This window comes from Podarcis tiliguerta (assembly GCF_965153285.1).
Source record: "Podarcis tiliguerta genome assembly, chromosome: 4".
Classification (NCBI taxonomy): domain Eukaryota; kingdom Metazoa; phylum Chordata; class Lepidosauria; order Squamata; family Lacertidae; genus Podarcis; species Podarcis tiliguerta.
This window is the reverse complement of record NC_139537.1, coordinates 27,892,367-27,914,006: the sequence shown is the minus strand read 5'-3', so window position 1 is coordinate 27,914,006 and position 21,640 is coordinate 27,892,367. Positions and strand designations below refer to the sequence as shown.

At 42.0% G+C, this 21,640-nt stretch overlaps 1 protein-coding gene and 1 long non-coding RNA gene across 5 annotated transcripts in view; one reads left to right on the top strand and one right to left on the bottom strand.

Annotated features, from left to right (window-relative positions):
- The window catches only part of DCLK1 (doublecortin like kinase 1), a 203,352-nt gene that overhangs the window by 29,316 nt on the left and 152,396 nt on the right, over positions 1–21,640 (top strand). The window lies entirely within an intron of this gene.
- On the bottom strand, positions 1,365–20,142 carry LOC310676027. Its single transcript, XR_014510367.1, has 4 exons — positions 20,052–20,142; positions 3,701–3,756; positions 1,814–1,885; positions 1,365–1,694 (listed from the first exon to the last, which is right to left on the bottom strand). It is a non-coding gene; the product is annotated as an uncharacterized lncRNA (long non-coding RNA).

Sequence of the window (21,640 nt, the reverse complement as noted above, 5' to 3'; positions counted from 1 at the left end):
AGAGTGCTTCAGGAATCCCTTACCATTGTGGCTGTTTTGTTTCATCTTGGACATCTCCAGGAAGGAACAGCACAATTATATCAACTGTTTCTTTTGCCATACCAGTTATTGTGATGATTGTAGAGTAAATGGCTACAGCCAGTTGGGGGGAGGGGGTTGTGGCCAGCTTGCAAACATGGCTAGCATGATATAGGCTGCAATAAAATAATAGTAGTTTCCAAGTAGCCAGATCTAATTGGGTATATTGTGTCCTGTTCTGGGTACTGCACTTTAAGGTGGATGTTGATAAATTGGAACAGGTATAGGAGGACTGGGGAAATTACCAGGGATATTGAAAACAATTCCAGTGATGAAAGATTGGAGGAACTGGTATTTCTAGTCTGGAGAATAGAAGACTAGAGAGCATTTGCTTTCTTCAAACATCAGAAGAGGGCCAATACAGTGGTACCTTGGTAGTTGAACGGCTTGGCTCGTGAAAAATTGGCTCCCAAACATTGCATACCCGGATGTGAGTGTTCCGGTTTGCAAACGTTTTTTGGAAGCTGAATGTCTGATGTGGCTTCTGTGGCTTCTGATTGAGTGCAGGAAGCTCCAGCAGCCAATTGGAAGCCGTGCCTTGGTTTTTGAACGGTTTTGGGAGTCGAATAGACTTCCGGAATGCATCAAGTTCAAGAACTAAGGTACCACTTTACTCATTATTGGCTGCCCAGAAAGGAAATCTTGTACACAAAGCATGTGATTTAGTATTGAGACATAACCTTTTGCCTAAAGTACTTTTTGGAATTCCACTACTACTTGAGAGATGGTGGCATAGGCCGAAAGTTCTGTATTCGTATAGATATTTGTCAAAACAAAGAAACCCTCAGTAAGGTAAAGCAACTTTCCATAGACCCAGCATTAGCCCCATTTAAGAAGGGAAATATTTTATTGTACGTGGTACAAAAATTACTAGAAGGGTGTGTGTGTGTGTGTGTGTGTGTGTGTGTGTGTGGCTTCTGCTGTTGCTTTCTTTCATACTTTTTTATAAATGTCTTTCACATTTCCTTGGCAACACAGTTGTCTTCATTGGTTGCTAAGGAACTAGCTTCTTTAGCACAAAGAACTGCAAGGTTGTTGCTGCTGCCCAAGGATTTGATTCCTGGCACTGGTAGACAGTGGAAGATTTTAATATTGCTTCAGATGAGGTCCTCATATTAACAAACCATATTGATTTATTTATTTTAAAAACTGCCTCCAAATCACCACCCTTCCTTAAAAAATGTCGCAAATTAATCATGCTGCAAATCTATATAACTTGCATAATAAGCAGTAGTTATACAATAGAAATAAATTCTGCGGCCAAAAATGGCTGTGTGTATGCAGAAGAGGAGGTTGGTGGTGCTTGAGAGAATCTCATTTCTGAGAGAATGCTGAAGTGGTATAGCATTTTTATTTTTATTTTTCGGTGTTAATACAGAGCTTATAACAAGCATAGCTCAGATTTTACTGTGAGCTGGTGTCAAAGCTAGCATGCTTCCTAGCCATTGAATTAATTGGCTTGTTTTATTTTGGAAATAAGCAGAGGAAAGCATTGTTGCTCTAAACGAGGCAAAATTACTTGGGGCTGATTAAGCATTGCCAGTTGACACTTTACAAAAATAGCAGCGGAAGGTTTTTCCACGTTCCTTTCAGATGAGATTCCTGCATTTGGCAGCCTGAAAATAAACAAAATGCGATATTTAAAATAAATAAGTAGCATGTATCAAGTATAATGGGCTATCTTGGAATAAAATGTTGGCTTGCTTACATCATTTGGGATTACCATGAAATTTACCTCTTGTTCACTGACGTATTCCTTATAATAAACTTGCAGGGGGTTGGAAGGAGAAGCTATAATCTGGGTCATCTTAGTAAACAGAAATGTAAAATTAGCAGCTGTGGGCCATGCATGTCACTATGTATCTTCAGTGATTTAACTTAATTCTAGTGTACTTCTGGCAAAGGAAGTCAAAATTTAAAATCAATTTCTGCCATTTTGTATTGGAATAATAAAAATGAACCTATATGAGAGCACATCTCATGAAGAACAGCCAATACATACTGTTATGAGGTTTGTGTGTGTTTTTAATTGACTGGCTGAAATAAAATGTCAGTATTTTATTGCTACTGAAGCAGTTTAGCTGAAGAAGCCATTTTGAATGGGTGTCCATCTATGTGAAACAATGAGGATGAAGCTGTCTTTCTTTGGAGAAGAATAAATCTTTTGGTATGTGTACATATCTGCCTTGGTTTCCCACCATCTGTACTGATGTTGTGCAGTCATGTCCTGAGGACTTTGTTAGACCTAGGGGCTGCACTTGATCTGCTCACCCCCATCACTCCGCATTAACACCCTAGAGCAGCCTTTCTCAACCCTGGGGCATCAGACGCTGTTGGACTGCAACCTCCTTCATTCCTAATCAGTGGTCAGAGATGATGGAAGCTATGGTCCAACAACATCTGACAACTCATGGTTGAGAAAGGCTGCCCTAGAGGCTCCCCTTCCTACCCCATGCAATTACTAAGCTCCCCTTTCTCCTTCCTAACCCCATTTCTGGAGCTACTTCTGTCTTCTGTTCTGCAGCCCTGCATTATGCTATCATCTCCTCCTATTGCGTAACCCCTTTTGTATCTCCGCTCTCATCTTTACCCCCATTCCCAGGCTTCCTATTCCTTCCTCTCTTTTTTGGTAACCACCACCAATCCTTATCTTCAACCCTTTCCTCCACCCTCCTCCTCCTCCTTCTTCACCTCCGCCTTACACATGGAAACCCCCCCCCCATTCTGTGTTTCCTCCTGCCTCCTATTCAGCAGCCTTTTTTTGAACACATACCTGTGACAATATGTAACTTTGAGAAGAGTGGAAATTTAAGAACAGGTCTGCCAGTTGGTTTGTTCAGCTGGAGAAGGCTAAGTTCAGTTGATGATTGTCATACATATATGAGGGTGGGCTTGTTAATAAAATAGCTATTCTAAATTACTACAATGAATCTGGAACTTCATGTTGAAGACAGCACATGGTACCAGATGGGAGCTGCATGATGACAGCCTTAGCTTTTTATTATATAGAGAAGAATATATAGATACATTCAGTTTTCATCCTCTCTGCTATAGCCAGATCCTGCCTTGGTTACTGCAAATTTCTGTGTTGCCCCCTCTCTCCTTTTTGGTAATTTCCTCTCACCTCTGTCTCAACAGTTTAACTGCCAGAATTTTGATGTTATTTGTACTGTTGTCCTTCTAGTTTATTCCCCCTCTATTCTCATACCAATATCTCTTCACTTCTAATATACAGTGGTACCTCGGGTTAAGAACTTAATTCGTTCCAGAGGTCTGTTCTTAACCTGAAACTGTTCTTAACCTGAGATACCACTTTAGCTAATGGGGCCTCTCGCTGCCTCCGCACCGCCACCACTCAATTTCTGTTCTCATCCTGAAGCAAAATTCTTAACCCGAGGTACTATTTCTGGGTTAGCGGAGTCTGTAACCTGAAGCGTCTGTAACCTAAAGTGTCTGTAACCCAAGGTACCACTGTATTTCTGATTGTTCCTTCCAACCTTTCTCTAATAGAAGACTTCTACTCACAAAAATCATTTACTTTTCTTGTTTCCTGCATCCTGTGATGTGCTTCCTTGAATCCCTAGATGGGTTTCATATCCCTCTCTGCATCCAGAGCACTTACAGCCTTTGTAGAAAGCTAGCTTCCAGAGATTGCCAACTTTGCAGGGAGATTTTAATCTGAAAAAATGGGGCAACGGGTAAGAATTAAACATTTCAGAATAGACTCATCCCCCTCTCTGTTGCCATTTACTTGTTGAACTGTTTCTTTAAATCTAAAGGTTCATCATTGTTTCACCCAATGTGTATACCTTTAAGTGGCCAGAGCAAGGGCCAGAGTAAACTAATGAGATCCAGCCTTGCAGCTGTGAGGCATAGCAGGTGCTGCTGAGTTGCATTGATTAAGCTGTGTTGGGAATTGGCCACAGTATATAAGGAGCAGCACCTAGCTCTGCCATTTTACCCTGGGGATGGGTTGGTGGTTGGGTCGTGTTTGTTTGTAGATGTATATAGTGTATAAGGTAAGGAGTTTTTTGTTTTTCTTATTAAAACCTTGTTTAAGTTATTTTTGAGTCCCTTTTCTTTTTAATGCAAGCTCTCCCCAGCAAGCTCTCTACGCTACTATACTGCGAAAAAGCCAACATTACTAACATGAAAAAATACAACCCTATGTGATCTTGACTGTATCTTCTCATAACTTCTAGCTTAGTTCTTTTAATTTGGCCTTTGTGAATTAGGCAATGCTGGTTTGTGCCTCAATGGACTGCTGAGAGAAGGGCAGGGTAATCACTGTGCAACATTATAGAATGTCGTTTAAGAGTTGTTAAGTGAGTTACTGGACTGTGGTGGCATTGGTTTTTCCCTTTCACAACCAAGAAAGAAGCATACAAGGGTCCATTGTGCTATGCCAGTCAAGTAATCCAGCACTTGCTTAGTCATCATTTCTTTATAAGGAAATGTACACTGCAACAGTTGTGGGAAAATCTCCTGGAAATGGAACAGAGGAGGTCAAGAATGCTCATGCCTGAGGTTCTAGAGTTTGTGCAGAAAACTTGTTACTTGCGCCAACTTAAAAGAAGACGACATTTAGTCAAAAACTGCATTATGTAAATACTTAGGGCATATTTAGATGTGGGAATTATTGTGTTAGTCCACCTGGTTATTATAATTATTATTTTTTATATTTGTATACCGCTCTTCATCTATAGATCTCGCGGCAGTTCACAACATAAAAATATACAAAATATATAATAAAAAAGAACAAGAACAAACCAATATCCCCCCTCTCCTGACTCCCAGATGCTAGCACTTATGTCCTGGTTTCTAATGTTCCTTTTATACTGCATTACCTGTTGCATTATGGGACTGTGGCTTCTTGATGGGTATATTGCCATGTTGCTCTGAATTTCACTGACATCTGAGGGTGTGGCGTGTGTTGCCATTCCACCTCTTTTTGTGTCCCCCCACTTCTGTTTCCCTTAATACTGTTGCCACTGTAGCATGGGAAGACCCTTCAATCTGCCTTATGCGACTGCCACCCATTGCCTCAGATGTTATGTGTAAAGACTTATCTTTTTACCCATGCTTCCACTAACCTACAAGCCTGGATCCTGTTATATGTTTGGCTCCCTTGCATTTTTGTTTCATTATTTTCTATGCGTGTTTACCTGTTTTGACACCGCTGTTTCATTTTAATGATTTTGTTTGTTTTGCAATGCACACAGCTTAAGTGATATTTAAAAAAATATATTAAGAATTTTATAAATGATTTTACACTAACATAAAATGGAAAGTGACGCACTGGTCACAAAGTCTGTCCCTGTGAAACGCTACAGCTGGGATAGCTCAGTTGGTAAAGCATAAGTCTCTTAATCTCAGGCTTATGGGTTTGAACCCCATGTTGGGCAGAAGATTTCTGCATTGCAGGGGGTTGGACTAGACAACCCCCTTGGTCCCTTCCAACGATATAATTCTATGATTATACATTGTGCTGCCACCTTCTGTTGCAGCTCCCTTGCTATCTCCTCGGCAGCCCCCTCCCTCCTTTCCTTCCACCACAGGATTGGGGGGGGGGCATTCTCACCCTGCAGTGTTGTACTTTGAGGTGGGTGGCCTGGCTGCACTAGTAGGATTTATATATTTATTCCCTCTGTGTCCCATATTTCCTCCAAGAAGCTCAAGGTGGCACATGTCGCTCTCTTCCTTCCCTTTTTATACTCACAACAGCCCAGTGAGGTAGATTAGGCTGAGAGATTATGACTGGTCCAACATCACCTAGTCAGTTTCATGGCTGAGCAGGAATTTGAACCCTGGTCCCACAGTCCAACACTCTTAACTGCTATGCCACACTGGCACACCAGTAGCAGTCGCAGCTGCAGCTGAGAGTTGACCAACAGTTGAGCAGGCCCAATAGTTGTGACCTCAGTGGGCCCCACTATGTGTGGCTGATGGGGTGCACCACGCCTCCTGGTCTGCCACCAGAAGCACATATTTCACTGTGAATTGTTGCTGGGCTGGCCCTGGCAACCCTTTCCTTGATTAAGAAACACTTTTAATCTACCGTATCTGTGAACCTGTATCTTTCCTGGAAGCTGACTTAGCACTGACTTGCCCCTGTTAACTACAGCAAAAGGGGGAAATTCTCTGTGGAGAGCATAATTGGAGTCCTTTGAAGAGGAAATGCTAAAGTATACACTTAAGCATCATATGCTTAAGCGGTGCTCAGATTTTCAAAGTAATTGGCTAAGACAGCAGCTATGTTTTATTGTGCACATTTATATTCAAGATTAGTGAGTGGGAAAGAGCCAGGCTGCCTTAACAAAATGTTTATTGTGCACAGAGTCCCATCCTAGACTTATTTTTCCTCTCCCATCCCTATTGAATAGCTTCTTTCTTTTTAGGCATGGCATCTTGAGGAAAAGCACTGTCGAAGTTGTAGATTAAATGGTGTTAAGCAATTTCAGAAACGGATTTGGCTACATAAGAATTGGCACCCAGGGGAATGAGTTTGCCAGCAGTATGATTCAGGTGTATTTCAGTCTGGTATTGGATCTAGGTTTGGCGTGAAGACTTTACTTGAAGCCTTGGTTTCTCTGTAGGTTGATAAAAGGGATCATACCCTACTGATGTTATAATTCTCAAAAGAATTGGATTTTTTTTAGCAGCACTGCCATATTGGATGGGTGTCTGTATTTTCATATTGCTGAGACTAACTAGGAGAGCTTGGAATAGCCCTATTCATAAGCAGGGGACAAGGGGAGGAATCTTCATAGTCTTCACCTGCACTATACTTTTAAAGCAGTGCCATAGCACTTTAAACAGATAAAGAATCTCAGGAACTGCCATTTAATGGTGCTGAGAGTTGTTTGGAGACCCCCCCCCATTCCCCTCACAGAGCTCCATTTCTCAGAATGAGTTAACACTCAGTCCCTCTTCAAAGAAGGACAGATCATGAAGCTGAGGCTCCAATACTTTGGCCACCTCATGAGAAGAGAAGACTCACGGGAAAAGACCCTGATGTTGGGAAAGATGGAGGGCACAAGGAGAAGGGGACGACAGAGGACGAGATGGTTGGACAGTGTTCTCGAAGCTACCAGCATGAATCTGACCAAACTGCGGGAGGCAGTGGAAGACAGGAGTGCCTGGCGTGCTCTGGTCCATGGGGTCACGAAGAGTCGGACACGACTGAATGACTAAACAACAACAACAACCCTCTTCAAAGGGAACTGTAGCTCTGTGAGGGTGAATAGGGAAAATTCATATTAAATGTTGAAAAAATGTGAAATGTCATTTTGATGCCAATGATATTGGATACTGCAAAAAAAAAAAGGATACATGCATGAACAGCAGCAATCCCACAAATAAAGACCCATCTGGAAGAGCCTATGGCTGAATTAGGGGAGGAGACAAGACAATTAAAACAAAATAGTAGAAAACTTTTCACTTAAGAAGTCGATGAACAGAATTCAAGTTGCTGCTTTTTAAGTCGGTAGAGAGGAGAGGTTGGAATAAGGGAATAACAAAACTATCTCAAATGCTAAGCTCTAAATGGTGCAGTTGTGATGAGCAAGGGCAAAATGTGTGTGTGTGTGTGTGTGTGTGTGTGTGTGTGTGTTATGATCTTTTCAGAACTCCCTTGTGGGAAATTCTTCCACTGAAATGTGCCTAATGGTGGTTAAAGCTGTGGAAATAGGCACCACATTAGAACAATTATTTTCATTTATTCAAGAGCAACGTATTCAAGAAAGGGTTTTCTCTAAAACTGAGTACCATCTGGTAGAAGGCCAATTCATTGCTCATCTGATTTGACTTACCGCGTTAAAGACCTAGACTCTGTGCTTTTCTGACTCCTGCAACAATGTGAATATATAGTGCTGATATTTGTATATACTGCTTACTGTTAGTGAATTCATATCTAATTGGTTGGTGCTGTTTTAAAATGTGGATGCTCAGAGATTTCTTTGATACATGGATTGGTATATAAATGAGCTAAATAAATAAAAATAAGGCAGAATCTATTAGCGTAAAATCAAATTCAGTATAATCCTAAAATTACATATATTTCTCCAACTTTTATAATAAAAAGACTTTGATCACAGACTCAGTATGCATTATTTAGAGCATAGTGTGTTTAACGTGATTCTGTTAAACATGCATTTGTAAATCTGCCAGCACATAAATGGAATCAAGGAAATTCTTAGATGTATTTTTGATTGCTACAAGTGTGTATTCCCACTTTGAAAAGAAAATACTCTGAAGAGTGCCATAAAATATCAGTATTGTACAGTCAATTTGAAAATGAGGTTTCTACTTCTGAATTACCAGCCACCATTTGACTGCGTCACAATTCTTGTGTGACTGCTGCTGATCTGCATGCCTTTAAAATGGTTTTATTTGATGTCTGTTCTACTCTTTATATGAGGTTTGCAATTATTTTCCATCCAAGGGATTGACCAGATCCACACCTGCTTAGCTTCACTTTAGCATCAGGTACTCCTCACAAACTACTTGATGATGAGGATGCATAAAGAAAAAAAGGATGGAAGACTGAAGAAACCCCAACTAAAGAATCATGGCAAGAAAAATTGAAGGACTATGCAGAACTGGCAAAAGTGACATATAAGCTACGGGACAAGGATAACTGTGACTTTAAAGATGAATGGGAACCCTTTACAAAGTATTTGAAGACGCAACAAAGCGAACTGGACTCCTTGGCTGGCTTTGAATAAACATTCACAAACGTTTTATTGATAACAATCAGCTAAATAGTTTGAGGATCTATACAACTGTGTAACATGCAGAAAACAGCATTCTTAGAGAAATCAAAGACTGGAACTCAGGGAAGTCGGGGGGTGGGTGGGTTTTGTGTGAGAGGGTGGGGGGCCGGAGGAAAAATGGGGGGGGGGAATAAGGATAATATGTTTCTGGATAATATGTTTTGGTTTAATTTTGAATAAAAAAAATTTCAAAAAATAATTTTGAATAATAATAAAAAGTCCTGCTGGACTAGGTCAGAAGCCCCATCCACATCCTCTTCCGCATCCTGATTAGCCAGATGTCTATCAGAAGCCCATAAGCAGGACCCAGATGCAACAACACTCTCTCCATCTCTACCTGAGAACTTCTGTGATTCAAAACAGAAACACTGGCTAGATAGGTAGTGTGGCCTGTATAAGGCCACCTTCATCTGTCCTAGTAGTGAATGGGTAAACATTCCATTTTATATATCTGGCTTTCATAGAGAGAATTCTCCCCCTCCCCTCCTTTTTTTTTTTTTTTTTTTTTGCTGGTTGTGTCAATGTGACCTTATGCCTCCTAAATAAATGATGTGTTCTCCTGGAAATGGTCTATGAAGGCTTACTCATAAGGAGAGAATAAATTCCCTTGAAGCCTTTTCTGTTCTCTGAATATTTAGTTTCTGTTCACGGTGACTAATATAATTGTCAATGCCCCAAGTCATGCTAATGTCATTATCTTCACTTCAGACCGTGCTCATTGTGAATGGACACAGCGAAATCAATTTAAATCAAACAAAATTCCTGTTAAGGATGTCTAATCTGTAAACACTGGAAGTGCTTCATGCTCATGAAAAAAGCATATTGGAAGCACTGATGGAGTGTTTCATTGAGTTAGCCAATAGACATCTTCAAACATTATGCTCTGTAGACTGTTGCACTTGCCTAAATTTACGAGCCCACAAAAGGAGGGAGACTGAATTGTTGCTATAATTAAGTCTTGGATTCTTCAAAGCTATTCTTCCAGGTGATAGAATGACAAGCAGCTCCCACAAAATTAATAGCTGACCTTTCCAATGCAGATGTGCTCATCGTAAAGATATTTGGTTCTATAAAAAGCTACTTCTCTCTCCTGTGAAAACTGTCTCCTAATTAAAGGCTTTAATTGTGTAGATTCAGAGAGATTTGAATTAAGATGGGGATGGCTGGGTTTTTTTAAAATGAATACCAAAAATGTTCTTGACACGCTTGTGCCTGTGTCGTGTCTCCCAGGATAGTTTTGCATGTTGATGGATTTGGTAAGCATCTGATAGGTTTACTAAGTCACTGAATTCAAGGCTGCTTGTGGAAAGCAAGGTTTTAGAAGGAGCTGCATTGTACTGCTTTGAACCAACCATCTAGCCCTGGATGGCTGACTCTGATGGTTTCTCATGGTCTTTCCAGCCTTGCTCCCTGAGTTCTTACATCTGGGAAGACCTAGGATTAAATCTACTGTGCATTACAAAACCTGAAAGCTGCTATTGAGCTATACAGCTATTCCCAACTATTTGGCATGAAGTCTAGGGAACATACATGCATGCAGTAGTTTTGGAGATGGAAAGCATAAAGCAGAGTACTGTAGCAAGAGTCCTGTATTGCTTAACTCATAGAGTAGTAGGCATGAAAATGGTTCTATGCATGTGCTAAGCCATATTCTCAATATACTTTTTGCTATTCATTTTGTAATCCCCCACCTTCAGCCAGCCCAAAAATGGGAGGAATCCCTTGAGGTAGCATCTCAAATACAGTGGTACCTCGGGATGTGAACAGGATCCATTCTGGAGCCCCGTTCACATCCTGAAGCGAACGCAACCTGCATCCACGCGGGTCGCGTTTTGCCACTTCCACGCATGCGTGTGACGTCATTTTGACCGTCTGCGCATGCGTGCGTGGCAAGACTTCCGGGTTGCCGCGGAGCACAACCCGAAAATACTTAACTTGAAGCACATTTATCCCGAGGTATGACTGTATAATGAAACAAACTGTAAAGCTCATTTAACTGAAAATGTAACCATTTGCTCTTTCTTCACCTTCTGGTTCCAGGTTTGACCGTAATTAACCAGCAATGGGTTTTTGTTTTAAGTAGTCTCTGCTGAGTCTTTGCCAGGTTTTCTGTGTGGTCTGAATCTTTGTGTCCTGCGGTCTTCTCAACAAAACACACATACATATATATTGCTATCATCCAGTAGTTTAACAAAAAAGCCATGTGTACAGTAGTTCAGTGTCAGGCTAGCTAATGTGCATGTGGTCAGAATTATAATCATTATAGGAAGCTGCTTTGTGCCAAGACAGTTCATCCATCTAGTTCAGTGTACTTTGCATTGACTGTAATGGCCCTCCAGGATTTCAGACAATGGGTATTTTCCAGCCCCACTTGAAGATGCCAGGGCTTGAACGTGGAACCTTTTGCATGCAAAGCACACGTTCTATCACTGAGCTACGTCTCTATGACCCTGTCTTGGCTATGACCCTGTAGACAAGGTTTGTTTTGTGGCTTACCACTTGTGGTTTGTCTGGGGGAGCTGTATCTGAACCTGGGATTGTGGTTTAATTGTAAGCCAAACCATAGCTTAACCTACAGTAAAGCAGTAACAGCCGGACTGGAGGAGAAGTAAAATGGCCGTTCTCTTCTCTCCAGAGTCTTCACAATGATTTGTTGATGTCAAGCGTTATGTGCAAATGGGACCTGCCTTTTTTTTGAGGGGGCTGCCCTAAGAGAAGAGGTAAATAGAAGGTAGCTACAGTCATTGTATATATGGAAAATTATGGCAATGGAGTGCATATAGATAAACGCATCGTCAACAAGCAATGCAAAAATTCATTGGACACCAAAACCTGTACGGTGTTCAGGTTGCCTTTGTATTTAGGTTGCTTATAGGTGTTTTTTAAACACAACAACCTGCTCATGTGCAAGTAGAATGAAGGACGGTGGGGGCAATTTTACTTGAGCCAGGCCTTGTAAAATAGTACCAGTCTCTCATCAGCAGATTTGTAACTGATGGGACTACTACATAGTATTCAACAGGTATGCCTCATAGTCATTCTCAAGAGCAATATATTGCCCTGTAGTTGAAAGTGGAATTAATAAAACATTTTGTGTCATTTTTAAAAAGGCTGTGGGGGGGGGGGACTTAAATGGGTGAAAATCCTTTACGAAGGATTTGATAGCAGGATGGCTGCGCTGACTGTCATGTGTCATTCCAGGCATAGGGCCTGGAGCGCAGGCGACCTGTTGCCATTGTGTAAAGACTTGATACAACCATTTCTCTTTGTCATGCTGGTGTTTATAGCGGGTGAGTATTAGAATCAATTATGCTGCTTTATTTTGTCAGCTGGCATATGGTATTTGCAGGCTTTAAATTGGTTTAAAACCTTAGATCCTCTGCTGTACTGATAGCTAAATCTGATTATTCAATGATCTGGCTTTTCCCGTAAGATAGAAGAATTAAGTTAGACAGTGCATTTTATCGTGACATGCATTCAGATGGCCTTGGTGTATCCCTTAATAAAGATTTTGGGAAACGAGCTTTGAGGGATTAAGTGGTGTTAGTGAGGTTTGTCTGTTCCAGTAGATGGACATGGTATGACCCTCAAAGTCTGTTGCTTTGCAATATGGTAGCGAAAAAGGTGGAGGCTGAAAATTGGAAATACTATTCCCCTTTTCTCTTGGAGCAAAACTGGCTGCCCAGGTTTTGAGGATAATTCTGTAGACTTTATTTTATATGGGTACTGAATATTCCTCCCCTTTCATCAGTCATCCTAGAAAAAGGATAACTGCACATTTAAAAAAAGGAAAGGAAAGTATTGTTCTGTTTTGAGGTGGGGATCTTGGAGTGATTTGAGCATTGCAGAAGGAGAGATCTTCCTGTGACTTTCAGTGGTAGATCCTCTAATGATGGAACTTGTGGCCCTCCAAGATGATGTTGAACTTCAGTATCCATCCGTCCTGACCAACATGGTCAGGGATGATGGGATTTGTAGTCCACAACATCTGGAATAATAATAATATAATAATTATTTCCACCCCACCCATCTGGCTGGGTTTCCCCGGCCACTCTGGGCGGCTTTCAACAGAACATTAAAAACAGAATAAAACTGCAAACATTAAAAACTTCCCTCAACAGGAAAGCCACAAGTTCTCCATCCTCTGGGAAATGTGCAACCATGTGAACTGGGCAGATCATGGAGGTATTTCCTTGGAGGGCTGATTGCATGCAGAGGGATGAGAAGGCACAGTAATCCAGTCTTGGATTTGGGGAAGGAGGATTTGCAGTGGCAGTCGGGAATATAAATTTTGAGATGAGTCAACCACTTGTGTGCATGACTTGTTTCCACAACCTGCTTTAAGAATCCCTTGACTGGGGAGAAGGAGAAATTTCCAGTGGCATCAAATAACCTATAAATGATTGCAAAGATTCAAGTTGCATTGTGCTAGTCTCATGTAGTGTCATTTTTAATGAGATCTTATATGTGGTGGTGCTAGAAAAATCATCCAAATCCTATTTGATCCAACTTGAACGTATTTTAGAACAATCTGGTTTATATTCATTTTACACAATTTTATTTTTAAATAATGAGTAATGGAAGACTAATTTTTTATTTAGATTTCTAGCATATTCTACTATTAAGGCTTTGGGCAGTATCGAGTTTTAAAATGCTGCACAGTAAAATGAAGGCACATCCTTAAAACAACTGGACACCTGGAAAAGCATTCAATTAATACTATGCTAGCATTTTATTTATGTAATGGAAGAAGTGGCTAAGTAGAACTCATTATTTCTAAGATCAGGTTCCAGAATAACTTGTTGCTAAACTGACAATCCATAGATTCCCTCCCACATTCTGATTGTCAAGCACAGAGATGTGAAAACAAAAGGGTGGAAATTCTGCTCTTAAATTGTACACATGAAACTACTGTTCTTAAGCTGTAGTGCTTTTTCCCAGAGAAACAACAAAACAGGTATCAGAAGCAACTCCAAAACAACAAAACAGGTATTAGAAGCAATTCCAGAACTTGACCTATGAAGATACTCTTCCTCGTGTAATTGCTGTGTGAACATATTGATTAATTTATTTTTAAAATTTGTGTACCACCCTATACCCATAGATCTCAGGGCAGTTCCCAACATAAAATCACAATATAAAAAACAGAAAATGCAAACACATTCCTCCATAGCAGCGATTGTCCAGTTCTGGGTGAACATAGAGTGGAACAGCCAAGAAGTGAGACCTTCTTTGTTACCAGCAAAGTACTTCTAAGTTGTGTATTATTAAGACATTACCGTATTCCCTAGATGGTCCAGACTGCTTGATATCACCACCGGTCCTTTAAAACTCCCTTGATTCGCTCTTCTTTGCACCTCCTGCACATACTTTTGAAAACTCATTCATAGAGAACCCGAGAGACTCATTAGGAACTGAAAGCTTTGAAAATTTCCTGCATTTGACTAGCAGCCCAACAGAGTGAGATCAGCCAGTGAACATTTGTTGCTGCTCTTGCATTTACTGATATTTTAATAATACATTACTGCCAATGATGTCAGCTGCTTGCTACAGTTTTCTTGCTTTACTGTGTTTCAATCTTCAAGAACCTTGGCAGCACCCATTTCTTGGGAGAGGGTGACCCGGGCGCCATAACCTTCTTTGAGAAAATTAGTTAAAAGGGAAGATTATAAGCCACCAGATATCCAGACCTACCATTAGGTAGAGTGAGGCAGCCACCTCGGGCAGCTGCTTTGGGGTGTCATGAAAGGGTTGTTGTTGTTGTTTAGTCATTTAATCATGTCCGACTCTTTGTGACCCCATGGACCAGAGCACGCCAGGTACTCCTGTCTTCCACTGCCTCCCGCAGTTTGGTCAAACTCATGCTGGTAGCTTCGAGAACACTGTCCAACCATCTCGTCCTCTGTCGTCCCCTTCTCCTTGTGCCCTCCATCTTTCCCAACATCAGGGTCTTTTCCAGGGAGTCTTCTCTTCTCATGAGGTGGCCAAAGTATTGGAGCCTCAGCTTCACAATCTGTCCTTCCAGTGAGCACTCAGGGCTGATTTCCTTAAGAATGGATAGGTTTGATCTTCTTGCATCCAAGGGTAGCAAATTGTAAAGAATTGTATTTCTTTATTAACATTGTATCTTTTGTCTTGTGGGATTTCCTGGCTCAGGTGCAAAATTAACTAGACCGGCCTAGGGTGCTACGAACACCATTTGCTATTACATCTCAGACCACAAAGTGTCTTGGACTGGTGCTGCAAAATTATTTGATTCATTTTGAAAACACCTCACGTCTTTATATTCCAAAAATTCCAGATGGCAAAATGTGCTTCCAGAGGACCTTTACCAGGAAAGTAAATGTGTCGCAAAGGTAAAGCTTTCACCATTAGTGCAGATTGAACTGAGTGGGAGAACTATGGAAGCAGATGGGAGACAACTCATTGATACTGGCGAAGACACAGATGGAGGGAACAATCACAAGTTGCTGACTTCAGCCAACAGTAATGGCTTTGGGATGTTGCTCAGTCTGGTCAAATGTGAATTGATTGAATGGTCCCATCCCAAAGAGGGTGACCAATGGTTCAGCCTCAATTGGTGCATCTTCCCTTTCTGTTTCTGACTGTCGGTAAATGCAGTTGGTGCTGTCTGAGACTCCTCTAACCAGGCAGCTGCTACCTTTGTCTCTGATGTGTCACACTGCAATGCCAGCTGGTCCCCCTACTTGAGTGCTTCAGTCGAAGGCTCTGGACTGTTGTGTCCTTATCTTATCTTATATCCTAATCTTCTCAAATGCCTGCTGATTACTCTCTGACTGGGCCCACTCTGGGTCAGCTGTCAAAGTGGCTCACTGTAATCATTAGCCTATTGCAAAACTTTGCCATTTTCAAATATATTTATTTGAAATATATTTATTCTATATTCCTTTCAAAGGTGTCGTCTTGGCAAATCCTGTATGGCAGGAGTCAGCAAACTTTTTCAGCAGGGGGCCAGTCCACTGTCCCTCAGACCTTGTGGGGGGCCAGACTATATTTTTTTGGGGGGGAGGAATATGAATGAATTCCTATCCCGATAAATAACCCAGTGATGCATTTTAAAGAAAAGGACACATTCTACTCATGTAAAAACACCAGGCAGGCCCCACAAATAACCCAGAAGTGCATTTTAAAGAAAAGGACACATTCTACTCATGTAAAAACTCGCTGATTCCCGGACCGTCCGCAAGTCGGATTTAGAAGGCAATTGGACCGGATCCGGCCACTGGACCTTAGTTTGCCTACCCATGCTGTATGGCTTTCATGTTTCTAGAGCCCTCTTTCAAAATCTATGTCTTTAGCAGGTGCTTTATCTTCACCTAGACTACTCATTACATTGCTTCATAAGAAGAGGCAGTCTCCTGTTTCAGGCTCACTGAACTACAGTTTCAACTGGAAAGATGGTTATGTCTGGCAGACTCTTGCTCTTGATACAGGTTTTTTGTCTGAACAGTTTTGGGCTAGTTAGGGTGGGATGTGCTTCCCCAAGAGGCCTCCTGTGCCCAATCCACATTGTTAAGTCTCTGGAGACTTTTTTTTTTAGGGGTACGGGGAAAAGAAAAGATTGAAAACTTTCCATCTATGAATTTTCTTTTTCCATTTGTACATTATTTAATCATTTAAAACATTTCAAAGCTGCTTTAAAGTATAATATAAGTATATACAAAAAATACACCATAAAAACAGTGAAGCAGTATCCTGAAAACAGACACAGCACAAGAACCAGTAAAACAGTATTCTGAAAACAGATACAAACAGGAATTTAGTAATAACAGATTCTAATCTTATGGGTCAGGGAAAGCCTGGGCAAAAGGCTATCTCTTTACAAGATGTCTGAAGCAACAGATGGGTGATTCTTCACATATGACAAGGGGAAAGGGGCATAGCATAATGCAGGAATATGTCAGAAAACGCCTTGGTCACTGCCCCTTGATACTCTGTAGGGTGTGATGCTGTGAGTAAAATTTCCCTGATGATCTAGTGATCTTTATGGGTCTATACAGGTGCATGTGCTCTTTCAGGTTATCTTATCCCAAGTTGTTCAAGGCTTTATATGGAACTAATAAGACTGAAGTGGCCTGGTGGCCGATGGACAGCCAGTATAGTTCTGTCAGCACACAGTGTGATATGTATTCATCCAGGTGTTCCACTCAGCAACCTGGTTTGCTGCACCAGCTTTAATTTCCACTCCTGCCTCAAGTGCATTATTGGAAACCAGTGCTGAGGTTATTAATGCATGCATCATGGTGATCAAGTTATACCTGCTCAGGAAAGGGCATAGTTAGTGTAGCATCCTAAGGTGATAACAGATGCTCCTTGCCATGGAAGTTACCTAGATCTCCAGTGACAAGGTTGGATCTAAGTGCACCTTCAAACTATGTATCTCTTCCTTCAGAGGGAGTGCAAGTTTGTCTAGAACTGGTGGAGTCCCCAACTTCTGGACCTGGGAACTGCTCACTATTTCTTTAATAATAATTTTAAAAAGCCAAACAGCGCCCGTGGAGTATGGAACTGTCGTTAAGCAATTGGTGAATCTGCAAAGATTGTTCCGAAGTAACCACTAGGCTAAGCTGGCTCGGAACTGCTCATTCTTGAGTCCAGGCCAATCTGTGAAAAGGTCCTAATTCTGCACACATTTCCCACAAGTCCCATACAAAGTAGTACTCATTCCAGCTAGATGTAAATAAGTTATATTCCTTCAACAAAGACCTTTTCACTACCCCAGTCCTGAACTGGAATACATAGCATAAATGTGTTTGCAAACACTGTAGCAAACATGCACAGGGTGTTTAGGAAGCACTTAGCCATTCTTGGGGTTAGGTCCATTGATTTCAGTGAGCTTACCCGGAAGCTGTACGCCGGCTCCCTTGGCCAATAAAGCAAGATGAGCACTGCAACCCCAGAGTCGGTCACAACTGGACCTAATGGTCAGGGGTCCCTTTACCTTTACTCTAAAAAATAACAAAATATAGATCCAACCTGTTCTTTGCAGAACACCTTTTTAACTGCATATACTTTACGTTTGCTACACTGTGCAAAATCTCTTATTTCAACCCTTCAGTATTTGACACTTGTCCTTACTGTAATCTAGCTGAATCTTTTTAGAGCAAGCTGCAAATTGGTAAAATGGCCAACACAGCCATTTTGCTTGTGCAGCAGACTTCCTCACAGAATGGAACTTCCCCCTCCTCTTCTCTCCCCTACAGCCCCTCCACATCCTCAAAAACTGTTTCAGAGGTTTGGGGGAACCCCTAGAACATATTTTGGAGCCACACAGGGGGAGGAGAAGGGGAAGTCCTGCACAGCCCTTTATCTTCATAGAAAGAAAAGACAAGAGCACCTAATTTCCTCTTTCACTATTTTTTAAAATAACCTCCCCGCTCTCTTTTAAGCCTGTCATTTGGCAGTGTGTCTGCAAGAATTCAGCTGGATAATGCTAAAAAACAGAAAACACACATATCATATTACACACACACACACGTCTGGCAACACTAACTTAAGAATTTAATTTGAACATATGTGGTCAGAACACTTTATATGGAAATATTTAGCAGATATTTTTGTGACAAGAGATGTGCAATTCCCCCGCCGCCACCACCACACATGGTAACATTTGAGAAGCTGTGGCCTATTGCTTTATGATCACACTAGTTTCCAAGGCAACGTCTCCTGCCATCATATAGAAGTGTTTTTAAAGCCAGGGGAAATTGGTATCCATTGCATAACAGAAGCATGAGCTTAAAAAGAATGTTCTTTTCTACTTATTATTGTAATGTTGTTTAGTCTTATGATTTGGAATACCTGGTTTTGATTTTCACCAGTGGCCTCTCATCTCCAGGGAAGCTTGCCTGGTGCTGAAACTGTTATCCCTTTGACATCTGGCAGATATATTTTTCTTTTCAGGCATTTGAGTGTTAATTTTCCACAATGATTGGAGATATTTCAGGGCTGTTAAGTTTGATGGTCAAGTCTCGGGGGCTAAGGCCAAGTTTCACAAACAACAGATGAGATAGTAAATCTGTGCCTTGGCTGTGTCACTTTAATATGCAGGTGAGAATTCGTGACTGAAAGCTCCTCTGATATAAGAGCAATCCATTCAGATGTCTTCTAAATGTCAGGTAGTTGTTTATCTCTTTGACATCTGATGGGAGGGCGTTCCACAGGGTGGGCACCACTACTGAGAAGGCACTCTGCCTCATTCCCTGCAGCTTTGCTTCTCGCAGTGAGGGAACCGCCAGATGGCCCTCAGCGCTGGATCTCAGTGTCCGGGCAGAACGATGGGGGTGGAGATGCTCCTTCAGGTATACTGGGCCATGGTCGTTTAGGGATTTAAAGGTCAACACCAACACTTTGAATTGTGCTCGGAAATGTACTGGGAGCCAGTGTAGGTCTTTCAGGACCGGAGTTATATGGTTTCGGTGGCTGCCCCCAGTCACCAGTCTAGCTGTGCATTCTGGATTAGTTGTAGTTTCTGGGTAGCCCCACGTAGAGTGCATTGCAGTAGTCCAAGCGGGAGATAACTAGAGCATGCACCACTCTGGCGAGACAGTCCACGGGCAGGTAGGGTCATAGCCTGCATACCAGATGGAGCTGGTAGACAGCTGCCCTGGATACAGAATTGACCTGTGCCTCCATGGACAGCTGTGAGTCCAAAATGACTCCCAGGCTGCACACCTGGTCCTTCAGGGGCACAGTTACCCCATTCAGGACCAGGGAGTCCTCTACACCAGCCCACCTCCTGTCCCCCAAGAATAGTACTTCTGTCTTGTCAGGATTCAACCTCAATCCATTAGCCACCATCCATCCTCCAATCGCCTCCAGGCACTCACACAGGACCTTCACTGGTTCTGATTTAAAACAGAGGTAGAGCTAGGTATCATCCACATATTGATGGACACCCAGCCCAAACCCCCCTGATGATCTCTCCCAGTGGCTTCATGTAGATGTTAAAAAGCACGGGGGAGGGGACAAAACCCTGAGGCACCCCACAAGTGAGGGCCCAGGGGTCTGAACACTCATCCCCCACCACCACTTTCTGGACACGGCCCAGGAGGAAGGAGTGGAACCACCACATAACAGTGCCCCCAGCTCCCAGCTCCTCTAGATGGTCCAGAACGATGTTATGGTCGATTGTATCAACAGCTGCTGAGAGATCCAGCAGTACTAGGAAACAGCTCTCACCTTTTTCCCTAGCCCGCCGGAGATCATCAGCTTTCAAGAAGAAGAGCTTTGCTTTCTTTCCTGTGAATCAACTTCCTCTGTGATAGGTGAGCTGTAAATTGAAACAAATGAGGAGTCTTAACCTCCCACCAAGTTTACATAATTAAAAAGAGCAGATTCATAATGTAGTGAGAACACGTGTGCATTCTTTGCCTCCAGGAAAAACAAAAAGGGTCAAACAACATGAGCTAAAATTATCTGGCATCTTACAAAAGGTAGGCAGAGTGCATCAAGCATAGAAGACTAGTTCCAGGCAGTTGCTTAAAGATTCATGGAATCATATCAACCTTTATCATCATTGACTTGCTGTGGCATCAGCTCTGGAAATGCTGAGCTTTTACCTAATTCAGTACAAAGGCGGGTGGGGTTCTGAAATGGCAACAAATGTTATATGCCTGCATTCTGAAGGCATATAACAGGTAGGAGGTTGTGGGGACTATGCCAGATTTTATACATGCATGTACAGAAATGAACGCATGGCCTCCTGCAGCAATTGTAGTTCAGCCGTAGAAAAAGGAATAAAGGGCTTCTCTAAAGTATTTGCTTCCTTGACTTCCATGACTTACTGTCAGGACCAGTGATTATTCCTTTAGCAACATGTTGTGCAGATTCCATGATGTAAACCCCCCATTCCTGCTATCTGTTGACATTGTTTTTCTGAAGCATCTCTGAAAACATCTCCTAGCAGCTCCAGACATGCTTGCTATAGTGTTTCCTGAAGAAAATGTGTAAAAATGTGGTCTTCATATGTAAGTATGCATATCTGTATAAACTAGCTCAGACATGATTCCTAAATGCATGTATTTTCAGGTATATCATCCACATAGAGTGCATCTGCAGGAAACACACCTGACAGGCCATACCATTAGACAGAGTGAGATGGACGTCTGAGGACAGCAAGTGTGCTTTTCAACCTGCCTAGAGACCCTTCAGCTAATCGGCTACCTTTAGCTGCAGTGGAGGATGCAGTCCTGTCAGGCATTTTGGAGTAAGAGGCAACAGGCTGCTGGGTCAGTCTATGCATGTGAAAGGGCTGGATGCCACTTGGTCATTTGCATTAGGCAGCAAAATGTCTTGAGTCATCTCTGAAAAGTAAACAGTCTTGCCACGTAAGGTGCTGAGCTGCTGTAAGGTGGGTTGTATCCAATGCTGCAGATACAAAGTCCCCTTTCCTGTGTGTCCCTCCCAAATCTGTCCAGGGGTTCCTCCAACACTGGAGCAGATTTTGAGGGTGCGTGGAGGGCTCTGGGGGAGATGAGAGGAAAGGGAAGTTCCATTGCACGAGTGGAAGTCTGTGGCGCTAGTAAGCAACTGCAGCAATAGATGTGACCCAGGATCTCAATAACATTCATTCTTGACCTCCAAATGTTAATGTTGCATTCTGGCTAAATTTGGCCTCTGATTTGACAAGTACCCACCTCCCCCGGTGAGTTTATTATTCTTACTATGACAAATGTTGCATCATTCTAGAACTCTTGGTATCTAATGTTGTATAGCTGGGAAGCAGAGTGGATTCCCATTTCTGTTCGTCAGGATTGGCCAAGTAATGA